Source organism: Podarcis filfolensis (genome assembly GCF_964270895.1).
Source record: "Podarcis filfolensis genome assembly, chromosome: 8".
Classification (NCBI taxonomy): domain Eukaryota; kingdom Metazoa; phylum Chordata; class Lepidosauria; order Squamata; family Lacertidae; genus Podarcis; species Podarcis filfolensis.
In genome coordinates this window covers 19,717,196-19,730,852 of record NC_139611.1, presented here as the reverse complement: position 1 = coordinate 19,730,852, position 13,657 = coordinate 19,717,196, and the positions used below count along the sequence as shown (strand labels likewise).

The 13,657-nt window shown below is 42.0% G+C and overlaps 2 long non-coding RNA genes across 2 annotated transcripts in view; one reads left to right on the top strand and one right to left on the bottom strand.

Annotated features, from left to right (window-relative positions):
- LOC310769613 overlaps positions 1-13,328 on the bottom strand; it is a 73,360-nt gene extending 60,032 nt beyond the window's left edge. Inside the window, exon 1 of the long non-coding RNA XR_014551738.1 lies at positions 13,191-13,328. This is a non-coding gene — a long non-coding RNA (uncharacterized lncRNA). The remainder of the gene's footprint in view (positions 1-13,190) is intronic.
- Positions 1-13,657, top strand: part of LOC310769578 — a 136,203-nt gene that overhangs the window by 45,502 nt on the left and 77,044 nt on the right. The window lies entirely within an intron of this gene.

The following is a 13,657-nucleotide window of genomic DNA, read 5'->3' as shown; positions in this document are numbered from 1 at the left end:
GAGGAGTGATATTGTATATAAAAAGTAAACTCGAGGCTCAGCAAATATTTAAGGATGAAGAGGGAAGAATTATAGCTGTCCGAATCAATTGGCAAGGTGAAAAATTAATAGTTGTTGGGATTTATGCACCTAATGGAAGTAAAACTGACTTTTATAAAAATCTGGAAGAAAAACTGTTGGAATATGTAGATCAAAAAATAATTCTGATGGGTGATATGAATGGGGTAGTGTCAATAGAAATGGATAGATTGAGAGACGGTGGGACAAAAGAAGGAAAACTACCCAAAACATTTTTTGAAATGGTTAAAGACTGTAATTTAATCGATATTTGGAGATTAAAACACCCGCTAGAAAAACAATTCACTTTTTACTCAGAACCAAACCAATCGATGTCCAGAATTGATCAAGTTTGGATTTCGAGTGAATTAACTCCAAGAATCACTCAGGTAGAAATTGAACCAAGAGTAATTTCAGACCATAGTCCAATTAAATTAGAACTTAAAGGCTTTGAAGAAAGATCATTCAGGTGGAGATTAAATGAAGGCCTATTCGATGATCAAAATCTTATCCAAGAGGCACAAAAGAAAGTGAATGATTACTTTGTGGATAATTGTAATAAAGGAACGAAGATGAGTATAGTATGGGATGCAAGCAAGGCAGTGATGAGAGGGTTTTTTATACAAAAAAACTCACTTAAAAAGAAGAACAGAGAGAAAGTAAAGACAGAGATTTTAAAACAAATTATGGAAAATGAGAAAAAGCTAATTAAAAAACCAAACAATATAAGAATTAGACAAAGTATTAAAGCCCTGCAAACTCAATTTGCAATGATAATAAATAAAGAGGTGGAATGGAACATTAAAAGAATTAGACAAAAAAACTTTGAGTTTGCAAATAAATCAGGAAAATGGCTTGCTTGGCAGATTAAGAAAAGGAAAGAACAAAGTACAGTAAACAAAATCAATGTGGAAGGAGAAGAGATAGTCAGCCCCAAGGGTATTAGAAAAGGATTCTTGGATTTCTACAGACATTTGTATAAGAATAAAGAAAAGAATAGTATGAGAAAAATAGAAAGATATTTAAAAGAAAAAGAAGTGCAAAAGATCCCAACAGAAGTAACAGAAAGGCTGAACACCCAGATTAATAATGAGGAGATCAAGGAAGTAATTACAGAATTGAAAAATGGGAAATCCCCAGGACCAGATGGGTTTACAGCAAGGTATTATAAAGAGTTGAGAATAGCCCTAACAACACCATTAAAAGAAGTAATGAACAACATCTTAAAAGAGAGAGAGATTCCGGGGACTTGGAAAGATGCATTTATAACCTTTATTCCAAAAGAGGATGCGGACCAAACACAAGTAAAGAATTATAGACCGATTTCCCTATTAAATACGGATTATAAAATTTTTGCAGGAATAATGGCAAAGAGATTTAAAAAGGTGTTACAAGAAGTCATTCACGAGGACCAAGCGGGTTTCCTTCCCGGCAGACAGATGAGGGATAATGTGAGGAATATAATAAATACGTTAGAATATCTGACAGCTAGGAACGAAAGACAGGCAATGTTAATGTTTGTGGATGCCGAAAAGGCATTTGACAATGTATCATGGGATTTCATGTTGAAAAATATGGAATACATGGGATTGGGAAATGACTTCTTGAACGGAATTAAGGCAATATATACTGAACAAAAGGCGAAATTAATAGTGAATAACGTGATAACAGAAGAAATCGAAATATCAAAAGGTACTAGACAGGGCTGTCCGCTTTCACCTCTGCTGTTTATAATGGTCTTGGAGGTTTTTTTGAATTCAATCAGGGAAAATGAAAGGATAAAGGGGGTGACAGTAGGCCAAAATGAATACAAAGTTAAGGCCTTTGCCGATGATTTGGTAATAATGGTGGAAGATCCGATGAATAGTGCCTCTGAAGTGCTAGAGGAGATTGAAAAGTTTGGTGATGTGGCAGGCTTTAAGTTAAACAGGAAAAAAACTAAAATTATAATCAAAAATATGGACCAAACAATGACTGAAGTGCTGCAGCAACAAATAGGTATTGAAGCTGTTAAAAAGGTTAAATATTTGGGAATATGGTTAACTCCAAAAAATATCGATCTGTTCCAAAATAATTATGTCCCGGTTTGGAACCGAATTAAGAAAGATCTGGAGGGATGGGGAAGGTTAAAACTATCTCTCTGGGGTAGAATCTCAATGGTGAAGATGAACGTGCTCCCAAGGATGCTATTCTTATTCCAAATGATTCCAATATTAAAAGGAGTAAAGATATTTGAGGAATGGCAAAGAACGATCTCAAGATACATCTGGCAGGGCAAAAAGCCGAGAATTAAATATAAATTATTAACAGACGCAAAGGAAAGAGGAGGCTTTGCCCTGCCAGATTTAAAACTATACTATGAGGCATCATGTCTTTGCTGGATAAAAGAATGGATAAAACTTAAAAATACCAAACTACTGGATCTAGAGGGCTTTGATGCAAGATTTGGATGGCACGCGCATTTATGGCAAGAGAAGAAATTGGGTTATAAATCTTTCGAAAACCACATCTTCCGGAAATCGTTGTTGGAAGTGTGGGACAGATATAAGAACATATTGGAAATGGGAGTTCCACACTGGCTATCTCCACTAGAGATTATGGGAGTTAGAAAAATCAATATGAGAAGTAACTGGATTACTTATGGAGATTTGGTGGTAAAGGAAGACGGGAAATGGAGACTAAAACCATATGAGCAAATAAAAGAGCATGTATCTGACTGGCTGCACTACTATCAGATAAGTAATATGTTCAAAAAGGATATGAAAGAGAGAGGGTATAAGGAAAAAGATTCGAAATTCCAAATAGAAATTGTTAACAATGATTGTAAGATAATCTCAAAAATGTATAAAATTCTATTGGAATGGTATACGTTGGATGAGGAAGTCAAAGCAGTAATGATCCATTGGGCCAGGGATTTAGGGTACAGTATAGATTTGGAAGATTGGCAAAAAATATGGAATGAAAACTTGAAGTTTACAGCATGCACTACGTTGAAGGAAAACACCATGAAGATGGTATATAGATGGTATATGACCCCTGCTAAATTAGCAAAAATGTATAAAATCTGTAATAAATGTTGGAAATGCGGGGAGAAGGAGGGTACATTCATACATATGTGGTGGGAGTGCAAAAAAGTGAAGGGATTCTGGGAACTGGTTTATAATGAGTTAAAAAAAATGCTGAAATATAGCTTTGTGAAGAAACCAGAGACCTTCCTGCTGGGAATAACTAGAAATGATATAAAGAGGAGGGATCGCAAAATCTTCCAATACGCAATAACAGCTGCGAGAATATTGCTAGCTCAAAGATGGAAGCAGAAAGAACTTCCAAATATTGAAGAATGGAGAGAAAAACTGACAAACTTCGCAGAACTCGATAAATTAACTGGGAAAATCAGACTTCAGAGAGACTATGAGTTTCTAGAGGACTGGGGGAAATTTAGAGATTATTTGAAAACTGTATGTGAGGAAAATACAACGCTAGTGTGTTTCAAAGAAGCTTTGTGAAAAAAATAAGGAATATTGCAAAAAAGGTAAAAGAGGACGGGAAGATGTATTAAAATGGTAATACTATAATTAAGGAATGTGTTGATAAGAAATTAAGTATGGATGATTATCAGAGGAGTTGAGGGAGGTCGAATAAGTCAAAATAAGTGATGCTTAAAATTGTATGATTGGAGAAATTATGAAAAAACTCAATAAATATTATTTAAAAAAAAAAAAGAAAACTTTCCCCCAACCTACCCCCTGCCCTGGCAAATCTTATCCATTTCATGCTGGTGTTCTCAATCTCCAAGTGCAGTTTTGCTTCACTGCCTTTTTATCCACATAAGAACCCTGTGAGGGAGGCGAGTCTGAGAGACAGTGACTGGGCCGAGTCACAGTGTGTCATGACCCCTGTACCCAGCGGTGCCCTGGATTACAGAGTTGGAGGCTGTGTCTCAGCCAGGGCTCAGAGACGACTGCAAAAGACAGGGAGACCAGTGCACCCAAGGAAGCTAGACAAGAACTTCCAGTAGGAATTCCCAGACCACCAGGGCTTTCAGGGCCTGGACCTTCACGGACACCTGGTGCTAAAGAATCAGATTCCTCCTATCCCATCCCAACAGTCTGGCAGTGCCAGGAGCACATCAGGAGGGAAGCTGTGGAGTGTTATCTTCAGGCCAGAGGGCTAGCTCTCCAAGGCTCTGCAGTTGTGTAAAGACATGAGAATTCCTGTCAAATGTCCAATCCAGGTTTATCGGGACAACAAAGCATGCTTGGCTTTGAAGGTTGTAAGCAAAGCACGAAGCACTTGCGACTGAAGCTGCAACATGCTAGAGAATGTGTTCAGAAAGGACTCGTAACGGTGTCCTACATGCCAGGTAATGAAATTCCTGCTGATTTGTTGTCCAAGGTTGTTCCGAAGGATCAACACTGTACCTATGTACAGAAATTGGGTTTGTACTGAGATTGTACTGACACGCTGCCCAGTGGTGTTCACAGAAAGGGGGAGGATGTTAGTTTCTGTTTGCCACTGAGCAGCTGCTTAGAGTCACAGGACTCTGTTTACATTCCAGACACATTCCATACCGTTGGAAGTCTCACGGGAGACGAGAGACGGATGTGACGTTACTGGTTTCCTGTTCCTTTGTTGTTCAGTTGCTCTCTGCTCTCACAGAGAGAGGATGTGTATTTATTTGCTCTTTGCGTAGCTTAGTAATAAAGCATAGCATGTAGCCATAAATCTCATCACTTCCGCGTGCTGCTTTGGATTCTCTGCTGAATCGGAAATGCACCTGAGGCCTCATCAAAGCTCAGGTCGGTAATTATTGTCAGGGGCGATTCTGGAGGAAAATGAGCTTTATCAGCTTGGCCGAAGCGGAGATCCCGACAGGCAGCAGTCTGCCTGCCTACATCCTTCCCGCTGTCAGGGCTGCTGGTATGTTTGGTGATGCCCCAGGCAAAGCGCTCTCTGGTGGGCCTGCTGCTACATTGCTGGCTCTCTTCCACCTTACCTGCCAAGGTGGACAACAAGTCAGCTTGCTGAGTCCACGATGCATTAAAATATTGCATCATGTCCTCCCAATGTTGCTTTACTCACTCAAGGATGGACAATTGCCCCTTACCTGGTGGCCCCTCCAGAAATTTTTGACTCCAGTTCCCAGCATCCCTGGCCACAGGCACTATGCGGATGGTCAATGATCCCATCTCCTCCCCGCCCCTCCCAGCAAGCAGCAGGGGAGTTCAGGTGCACCTTCTGCAAGCAAAGCAGGGACTCTAGCACTGAGCTACAGCCTGTGTTGAACCACTAAGTCCATCTAGCTCAGCACTGTCCACACTGACCAGTAGTGGCTCTCCGGGGTTTTCAGGTAGGAAGCATTCTCAGTCCTAGCTGGAGATCCTGGGGACTGAACCTGCAACCTTCTGCATGCAAAGCAGATGCTCTACCACTGAGCTACAGCCCTTCCCCTTTACAGTAGGGTACATGGTCACCCCAGAACCAGGATGCAGCACTAGATGTTTGGTATGATAACTAAAGCATTCTGGGAAATGATATTTAATGAATTGAAGAAAATGTTTAAAATAACTTTTGTAAAAAAACCCAGAAGCTTTCTTATTAGGAATTGTAGCTATCAACATCCCAAAAGAGCAGAAAGGACTTTTTATGTACACAACAACAGCCACACGGATGCTACTAGCCCAAAGATGGAAAGAAGACAAAGTCCCTACCAGAGAGGAATGGCAGATCAAACTGTTGGAATACTCCTAAATGGCAAAGCTGACCGAAAAGCTCAGGAACCAAGAGGACAAAAACTTCAAGAAATAATGGGGAAAATTTATAATTTATTTAGGAGATCACTATAAACAGATGAAAACATTAGCAGGATTTTAACAAAGCTTGTAATGTGACGAATACTGTGGTCAATATGGAGAGATATAATACATGGATTGCGAAATAATATGCAGTTGAAGATGCTGACAATAGGACACATGGAGGGGAGGGTGGGAAGTCTGGAGATTCAGAGAAATCTCTATTTATGGTTATGTATCTGGTTTTCGTATAACCTTTTGTTTGTAAAATCAAATAAAAATTATTTCAAAAAAAGACATATGATCCCGCAGAGCTCTTCTTAATGTTGTTCTGCTTCTTACGTTAAGAATCCCAGTCCGCCAAATAGAATAATCATGCTGCCATCATGCTGCCATTTGTTAAATGCACTAATAATAACCCATAACCATCAGTGTAGCTATTAACGAGATGCAAAATGACAATGTTTTCAATAACTCTTTTCGAGACACGTTGGGGAGGGAGAGAACCGTCTCGACAGTACAGAATGTGTCTGTTTGTATTCATTGTGAGACGACGGAGGCAAAATTAAAACCTTTCTTCCCCAACTGCCCACACGTTTCCAGTGGTTGCCTGAGCAATAGTTGCTCTATCAGGAAGCCGGAAAATATTCATGACACCAGACATGGGACTGTGAAAGTAGCTATCGTTATGTTGCTGTCGTCGCAGGACAGAGCTGTCTCCCGCGATGGCTGGGCTTTTGTTTCTCGTCTTTTACGCTTGACGTTCCTCAAGCTCGTTTGTAATTGTTAGCTCTGTCACCCAATGGAAGGCATTTTCCTTGAGTCATTGTGTGTGTTTGATTTAATTTGCATGCATTTCAATTAAAAATAGTTCCGAAGGTTGTATCCATAGGCGTGCACAACACATTTTATGAGGGTGAGTGTCCAGGGAAATTTAATTTATTTTTTAAAGGCAAAGATTTGTTGAATATTCTGTCGTAAAGATAACATCTTAAAAAGCAGAGACATCACCTTGCCAACAAAGGTCCGTATGGTTAAAGCTATGGTTTTCCCGGTAGTGATGTACGGAAGTGAGAGCTGGACCATAAAGAAGGCTGATCGCCGAAGAATTGATGCTTTTGAATTATGGTGCTGGAGGAGACTCTTGAGAGTCCCATGGACTGCAAGAAGATCAAACCTCTCCATTCTGAAGGAAATCAGCCCTGAGTTCTCACTGGAAGGACAGATCCTGAAGCTGAGGCTCCAATACTTTGGCCACCTCATGAGAAGAGAAGACTCCCTGGAAAAGACCCTGATGTTGGGAAAGATGGAGGGCACAAGGAGAAGGGGACGACAGAGGACGAGATGGTTGGACAGTGTTCTCGAAGCTACCAGCATGAGTTTGACCAAACTGCGGGAGGCAGTGGAAGACAGGAGTGCCTGGTGTGCTCTGGTCCATGGGGTCACAAAGAGTCGGACATGACTAAATGACTAAACAACAACAACAACTGTCGTAAAGGACATTGTTTTCATTCATAAAATGGACAAAGGAACCTAAACTAAAAAACAAAACAACTAAACTTAATACAAACTAAAAAGAGAGAGATTCCAAGTACCAAATTCTGTCCCTAGAAGCAGCCTCTTCCCTTATTGCCAATCACACCACCATCCTTTCCAGAGACAGACATAGGCAGAAACTGCAGATCCATTCCAGCTTTTTTATTCTGCCTGCATCTCTCCCTGCTTCCCTCCTCCCCTCTTCTGCCTCTGTCTCTCTCCCACCGTTTCCCTGTGGCAGCTGAAGGAGCTGGGTTGCTGCTCCATAATCTCTCCTCTTTGGCACAATCTCTGGGTTTTTTAAACACCCCATGCACACACTTATGGTTGCATCTGATTCTAGCCCTGCTCAGAGTAGACCCACTGAAGTTAAGGAACATAATTACCGTGAGCGACTAGTATTGGCTGCACCCCAAAGGTTTGTTCAGTTCAATGTGTCTATTCCGAGTAGGACTAACATTGGATCCAACCCTATCCTTTGTGCAAGTACCAAAGACTGGCTAGGGTCCTTGTGGATGCGACTGTTCTTAATCTGGAACTAATAGTGCAGGGAGAGCGGGAGAGGAACCAATATTTATACTGAATATACATTCCAGTTGATGCTCTCTGTGGTTTTGTTTTGATTTATTTGAAGGACAAATGCAGCAAAAGCACAATGTCGCTTCTGAAAATGGTTGTATTAATTGGGGGTATAAATTATGCTGCACTTCAAAATTCTTTGCCAAGGTTACTCTGGTTGCTGTTTTCTGACTGAAAATAAAAGCCGTGTTGGATCAGGTTAAGGACCTGTCTAGTCCAGCAATTATATTTCCAGTATCAACCGGTAAAAAGCCCTAGTTTGTGTGTGGCCAAACATTTCCCCTGTGTTTTCCCTGCTACCATCCAAGAAATGGCATTTAAAAATTATCAAGGGGGAAGGGGTTTATTTATTTATTTGTCAAATTCTCCTGGTGGGATGCAGGTTTTTCTTGTGACTACCTCACTTACCTGCATTTTTCTGCCTGCTAGTCCCAATGGGCACCAGTCACCAATGGTTATAGCTCAGGGGAAGAAATCACGATTTAACTCAGGGGTTGGGAAACTTTTTATTTATTTATTATTATTTATTGAATGTATATACCACCCTATACCTGGAGGCCTCAGGGCGGTTCTCCAACCCAAAGACCACATTTCCCTTTTGAGTAACCTTTCCAGAGGCAGACACTAGTGGTGGGTGGAGCCAAAGGCAAAGTGGGAGGAGCAACAGATGCAAATTTTGCCTTTGTACATTAAGGCAGTTTCCGCATCCACGCACCCTCTATATCCTCTTCTCCAAGCGAGCAAGAGGCATGGTCAGAGGTCAAGGACATATTCCCAGGAAGGCATTTTCAGGGCCCTCAAAGAATTGTGGGAACTGTGGTTGGTCTTAGCCTAAACCCCTCCGTACTGAGAAGCACTCCCCAAAAACCCCTTCTGAAACAAGCCAACAAGGAATGAAACCAGCTGTATAGTATTTAGGAATGCGGAAGAAGTCTGTTCTGTTTGGATTGTAACACAGACCGACACTTCCGGATACAATATGCAAACTGAAATTTCCTGAACGTTGCAATGCACTTCTTCAACCAAATAGAAATACATATACAGTGGTACCTCAGTACTCGAACTGCTTGGCTCCCAAACAAATCGGCTCCTGAACAGCGTAAACCCAGAAGTGAGTGTTCTGGTTTACAAACATTATTCAGAAGCCAAACGTCCAATGCGGCTTCCGATTGAGTGCAGGAAGCCCAAATTTGTTCACCTCTAGTCATAGCATACCATTGTTCCAGAAGAACAGGGAGCGCGGCCTTATATTGAGTAAAGCCTTTGGTCCACCTAATTCAGTATTGCCTTCACTGATTAGCCACCAGGGTCTCTCTCCCAGCCCAACATGGAGATGCGAAAGATTGGACCAGGGACCTTATGAACAAAAACCAGCTGCTGTGACACTGAGCTATAGCCTTTCCCCTAAACATAACGCAATATTCCAGTGCCCTTGCTTCTGAAAAAAGGGGGGCTGGTTTAAATAGGAAGCTCTCCTTTACAGAGTCAGACCTGTAGTCCATCTGGCTCTATATTGTCTACACTGACTGACAGGGGTTCTCAGGGGCTTCAGGTAGGGGGCAATCCCAGCCCTACCTGGTGCTGGCAGGGATCAAACCTTGAACTAGCTGAATGCAAAGCCACTGCTCTGCTACCCACCTACCTCCTTTCCTTAAGAAAGGATACTGGGATGTACTTTATATCAATTCTGATTATCAATATCAGTGTTTTGTCTCCTGGTTCTCCAGAGTCTTCACCAGATCTACTGACACATGATCCCCTTTCAGGGGAGATGTGGAGAATTTTACCTCAGACTTTCTGCACGCAAAGCAGATCCTCTCTGCTATTGCAATACAGCCCTTTCCCTTGCAAATTGCCCCAACTGAAATCAGAGAGAGGGAAACAGCACGGCAAATTAATAATAATAATAATAATAATAATAATAATAATAATAATAATAATAAAAACCCTCCAGAACAGGGACCATTTGCTCACCAGGGCCGTTATTGCTGTGAAGCCCTTCCCCTAGAGCATTCTGGGAATAACAAAATGGCAGCCACAGGCTGGATAAATGCTGCATGTTTGCCACCCCCAGGCATGAGAATAGCCCAGGGGTCAACAACCATTTTTTAGTCATGGGCTGGTCCACCGTCCCTCAGACCTTGTGGGGGGCTGGACTATATTTTGAGGGGGGGAAATGAACGAATTCCTATGCCCCACAAATAACCCAGAGGTGCATTTTAAATAAAAGCACACATTCTTTCTACTCATGTAAAAACACCAGGCAGACCCCACAAATAATGCAGAGATGCATTTTAAATAAAAGGACACATTCTACTCGTGTAAAAACACGCTGATTCCCGGACCATCCATGGGCCGGATTGAGAAGGCGATTGGGCTGCATCTGGCCCACAGTCCTTAGGTTGCCTACCCCTGAAATAGCCCAAATGACCTCTTGAAAATGGAGCTCCAGTGCTGGAGAGGACATTTTGTTGCGGTGCCGAGATACAGTCACCAGCACCCCCTCCGCAAGCAGCCAATTGGGGATGTATTTTTGCTAACTCGACAGGCGCCAGTTATTTCCCCTCCGAGAAACGAAGCCAAACAAAAGGCAGGCAGTCAAGATGGGTGATTCCCTGCAGGGGTGACAAAATTAATGTCGGCCAGCCGGCCTACGCTTTCATTTTTCAATGTAATAAACAGAAAACAGCCAGGAGGGTCCTGTTGTGAGCTTATGATGTGCTGTTTTCAAAGCAGCCAGAAAACAGATTGTTTGGGGCTTTTCTTCTCGCTCGCTTTCCTGCCTCGGCTTACAAACAACCTGCTGTTTCTGACAAGGGAGGGGGACCTCCGTTTCTAAGCAGGCTGCTTTGTAAACCCATTAAGCATGTCAACGAGACATCTGCTGTGGCTTTTCGATGCCGAAATGCAAAACAAATTTGTTTTGCATTAACTGGAGCATCCCCCCTGCACAGGAAGGAAATACAGGGTTGTATTGAACTAAGTCCTACTTGGGGTAGACCCATTGAAAACAGCATACCCTCCAACATTTATCCGATGAAAATAGGGAGGTCCGATTCCATAATGATAATTTTATTATTTATACCCCGCACATCTTACTGGGTTGCCCCAGACACTCTGGGAAGCTTCCAACATATATACAAACATTTTCATTTTTATTTTTAATTTTTAATACTTTATTTAGGGTTCAACAATAACAAAAAAATCCACAGTAACTGCTACATCAGTTCATTCTAACATATATACAAACATAATAAAACATTAAACATTAAAAAATGTCTCTATACAGGATTACCTTCAGACGGCTCGGGAGTCAGATAACTCCATACCCTCCAACATTTCTCCAATGAAAATAGGGACATCCAAAGGCAGGGGTCAGCAACCTTTTTCAGTCGTGGACCAGTCCACTGTCCCTCAGATCTTGTGGTGGGTCGGATTATTTTTTTTTTGGGGGGGGGGGATGAACAAATTCCTATGCCCTACAAAAGACCCAGAGATGCATTTTAAATAAAAGGACACATTCTACTCATGTAAAAGCATGCTGATTCCCGGACTGTCCGTGGGCCAGATTTAGAAGGCGATTGGGCCGCATCCGGCCCACGAGCCTTAGGTTGCCTACCCCTGTCCTAAGGAAAAGTGGGACATTCCGGTATCAAATCAGAAACCGGGATGGCTTCTCTAAATCAGGGACGTCCCTGAAATATAGGGACACTTGGAGGCTCCATGATTTACAGTAGTAGAACCAGTGCTGGATACAACCCATATTTTTTTAAAAGAACAAAATCCTATAGGGTTGCATCCCTGGCCATGGTTAACCTAAGTTCATTAATTTCAATGCTTTTTGCAGAGCAAATGATGCAGAATGTGTGGGCAGTCCCGGATAATAATAATAATAATTGCTCCATTTATTTGTATCCTGCCTTTTCCCCAGACCAGGACTCAAGGAAGCTTACACAAATTAAAATGACAAGGCTGAAAACATATAAAAGGCAATGATGAGAATGTAACTGAATGCTAATGGGATTTAAACAATATTAAAAAAAATTATTGAAATACAGATAATAAATACAGCACAACACTATTAAAAGCCCTTCCTTAAAAAAGAAGAAGTCAGTCAGTTCCCCAAAGACTGTTGGAACAAAAAGTCTTCAGCTTCCGGTGGAAGGTCAACAATGAGAGAGCAATCTAGCTTCTCTAGGGAGGGAGGTCCAAAGTCTGGGAGCCACCACTGAGAAGGCCCCCAGTAAACATATCTGTGAAGGTGGCGACACAGAGAAGAGGACCTCCCCTGAAGACCTCAGAGCCCAAGGCAGTATAAATCCACCACTAATTGATTATTATTGGTGGCCACAGTCACACCAGGCATTTAAAACACTATGACACCATGTTAATGTTCTGCCTCCACAGTCCAAGGCAATCATGTTTCTGAATACCAGTTGCTGGAAGCCACAGGAGGGGAGAGGGCTTTTGTGTTCAGGGTCCTGTTTGCCATCTTCCAACAGGCATCTTGTTGGCCACTTGTGAGAACAGGATGCCGGACTATTTATATTATTTAATTATTTCACTACTTTTATACACTGCTAGATGGTGGGGAAAGCCGACAACCTCAAAGCAGTTGACAAAGAGAACAGAACAACAAAATAATCAGTAAAAACAACTATTTAAATGGGCCACATGGCCACATCCAGCAGCCAGGTTCTTATTATGTTCTTCTTGTGAGGATGCCTGATTATCGTCTTCCAAAGCAACTACTCTATTCCGAACTTAAAAATGGAACGCGTAATGCTGGTGGTCAACAAAAGAGGTTTAAAGACTCTCTCAAGGCAAATCTTTTTTAAAAAATGTAGTATAAACACCGACAACTGGGAAACACTGGCCTGTGAGTGCTCCAACTGGAGAACAGCCTTTACCAAAGGTGTCATGGGCTTTGAAGAGAGAAACGTGCTAGGAGGAAGGCACACTTGGCAAATCCACACCGTGATCAACTCCCGTCCGGAAACCTATGTCCCCACTGTGGAAGGTTGTGTGAATCCAGAATTGGCCTCCACAGTCATTTACAGACTCACTGTTAAAACCGTGTTTATGGAAGACAATCTTACTCGGCTACAAGTGATCACCAAAGAAGAAGAAGAAACAGTCCTGGCTAGACAAAGGGGATTGACACCCAGAACATTTAGAAAATGGGGACAGGGGTGTCACAGGTGGCAGTGAGACGTCAATGGTTACCTGTCCCAAGGAAGGAAGAGAAGGCTGGGATGTTTGCTTGTGATTTGCCGTGGCCTGTAGGATATGATTGGGGTCAGCCTGAGGCAAGGATCTTCTTGAACAACCTGAAATCAGGTAGTCTCCATCATGATTATTTCAGAACAAACGTTCCCTTGAATTGCCACCATGCCAGTCATTCTTTCCAAAGCTAATATCGAGTTCGAGTGAAACGGCTCAGCCCCCTGGGCTGCAATCTTTACCTAGTGCAGTTGGCAGGTCATGAGAGGGGCCAGTTTAAGCTGGAAAATCTCCTTAAAATAGATGAAATCACATTTTCAGCATATTCCCTACGTAGGTAGCATTCCTCTTTTTCAATACCACATTCCTTTGGCAGGTGCTGATTAACTGTTGGAAATTATGAAAAAATGAGGGTTGAAAACTTTTCTCCGGAAGGGGTGTGGCTGGCTGGTTGAAGCCCTAGACAGGAG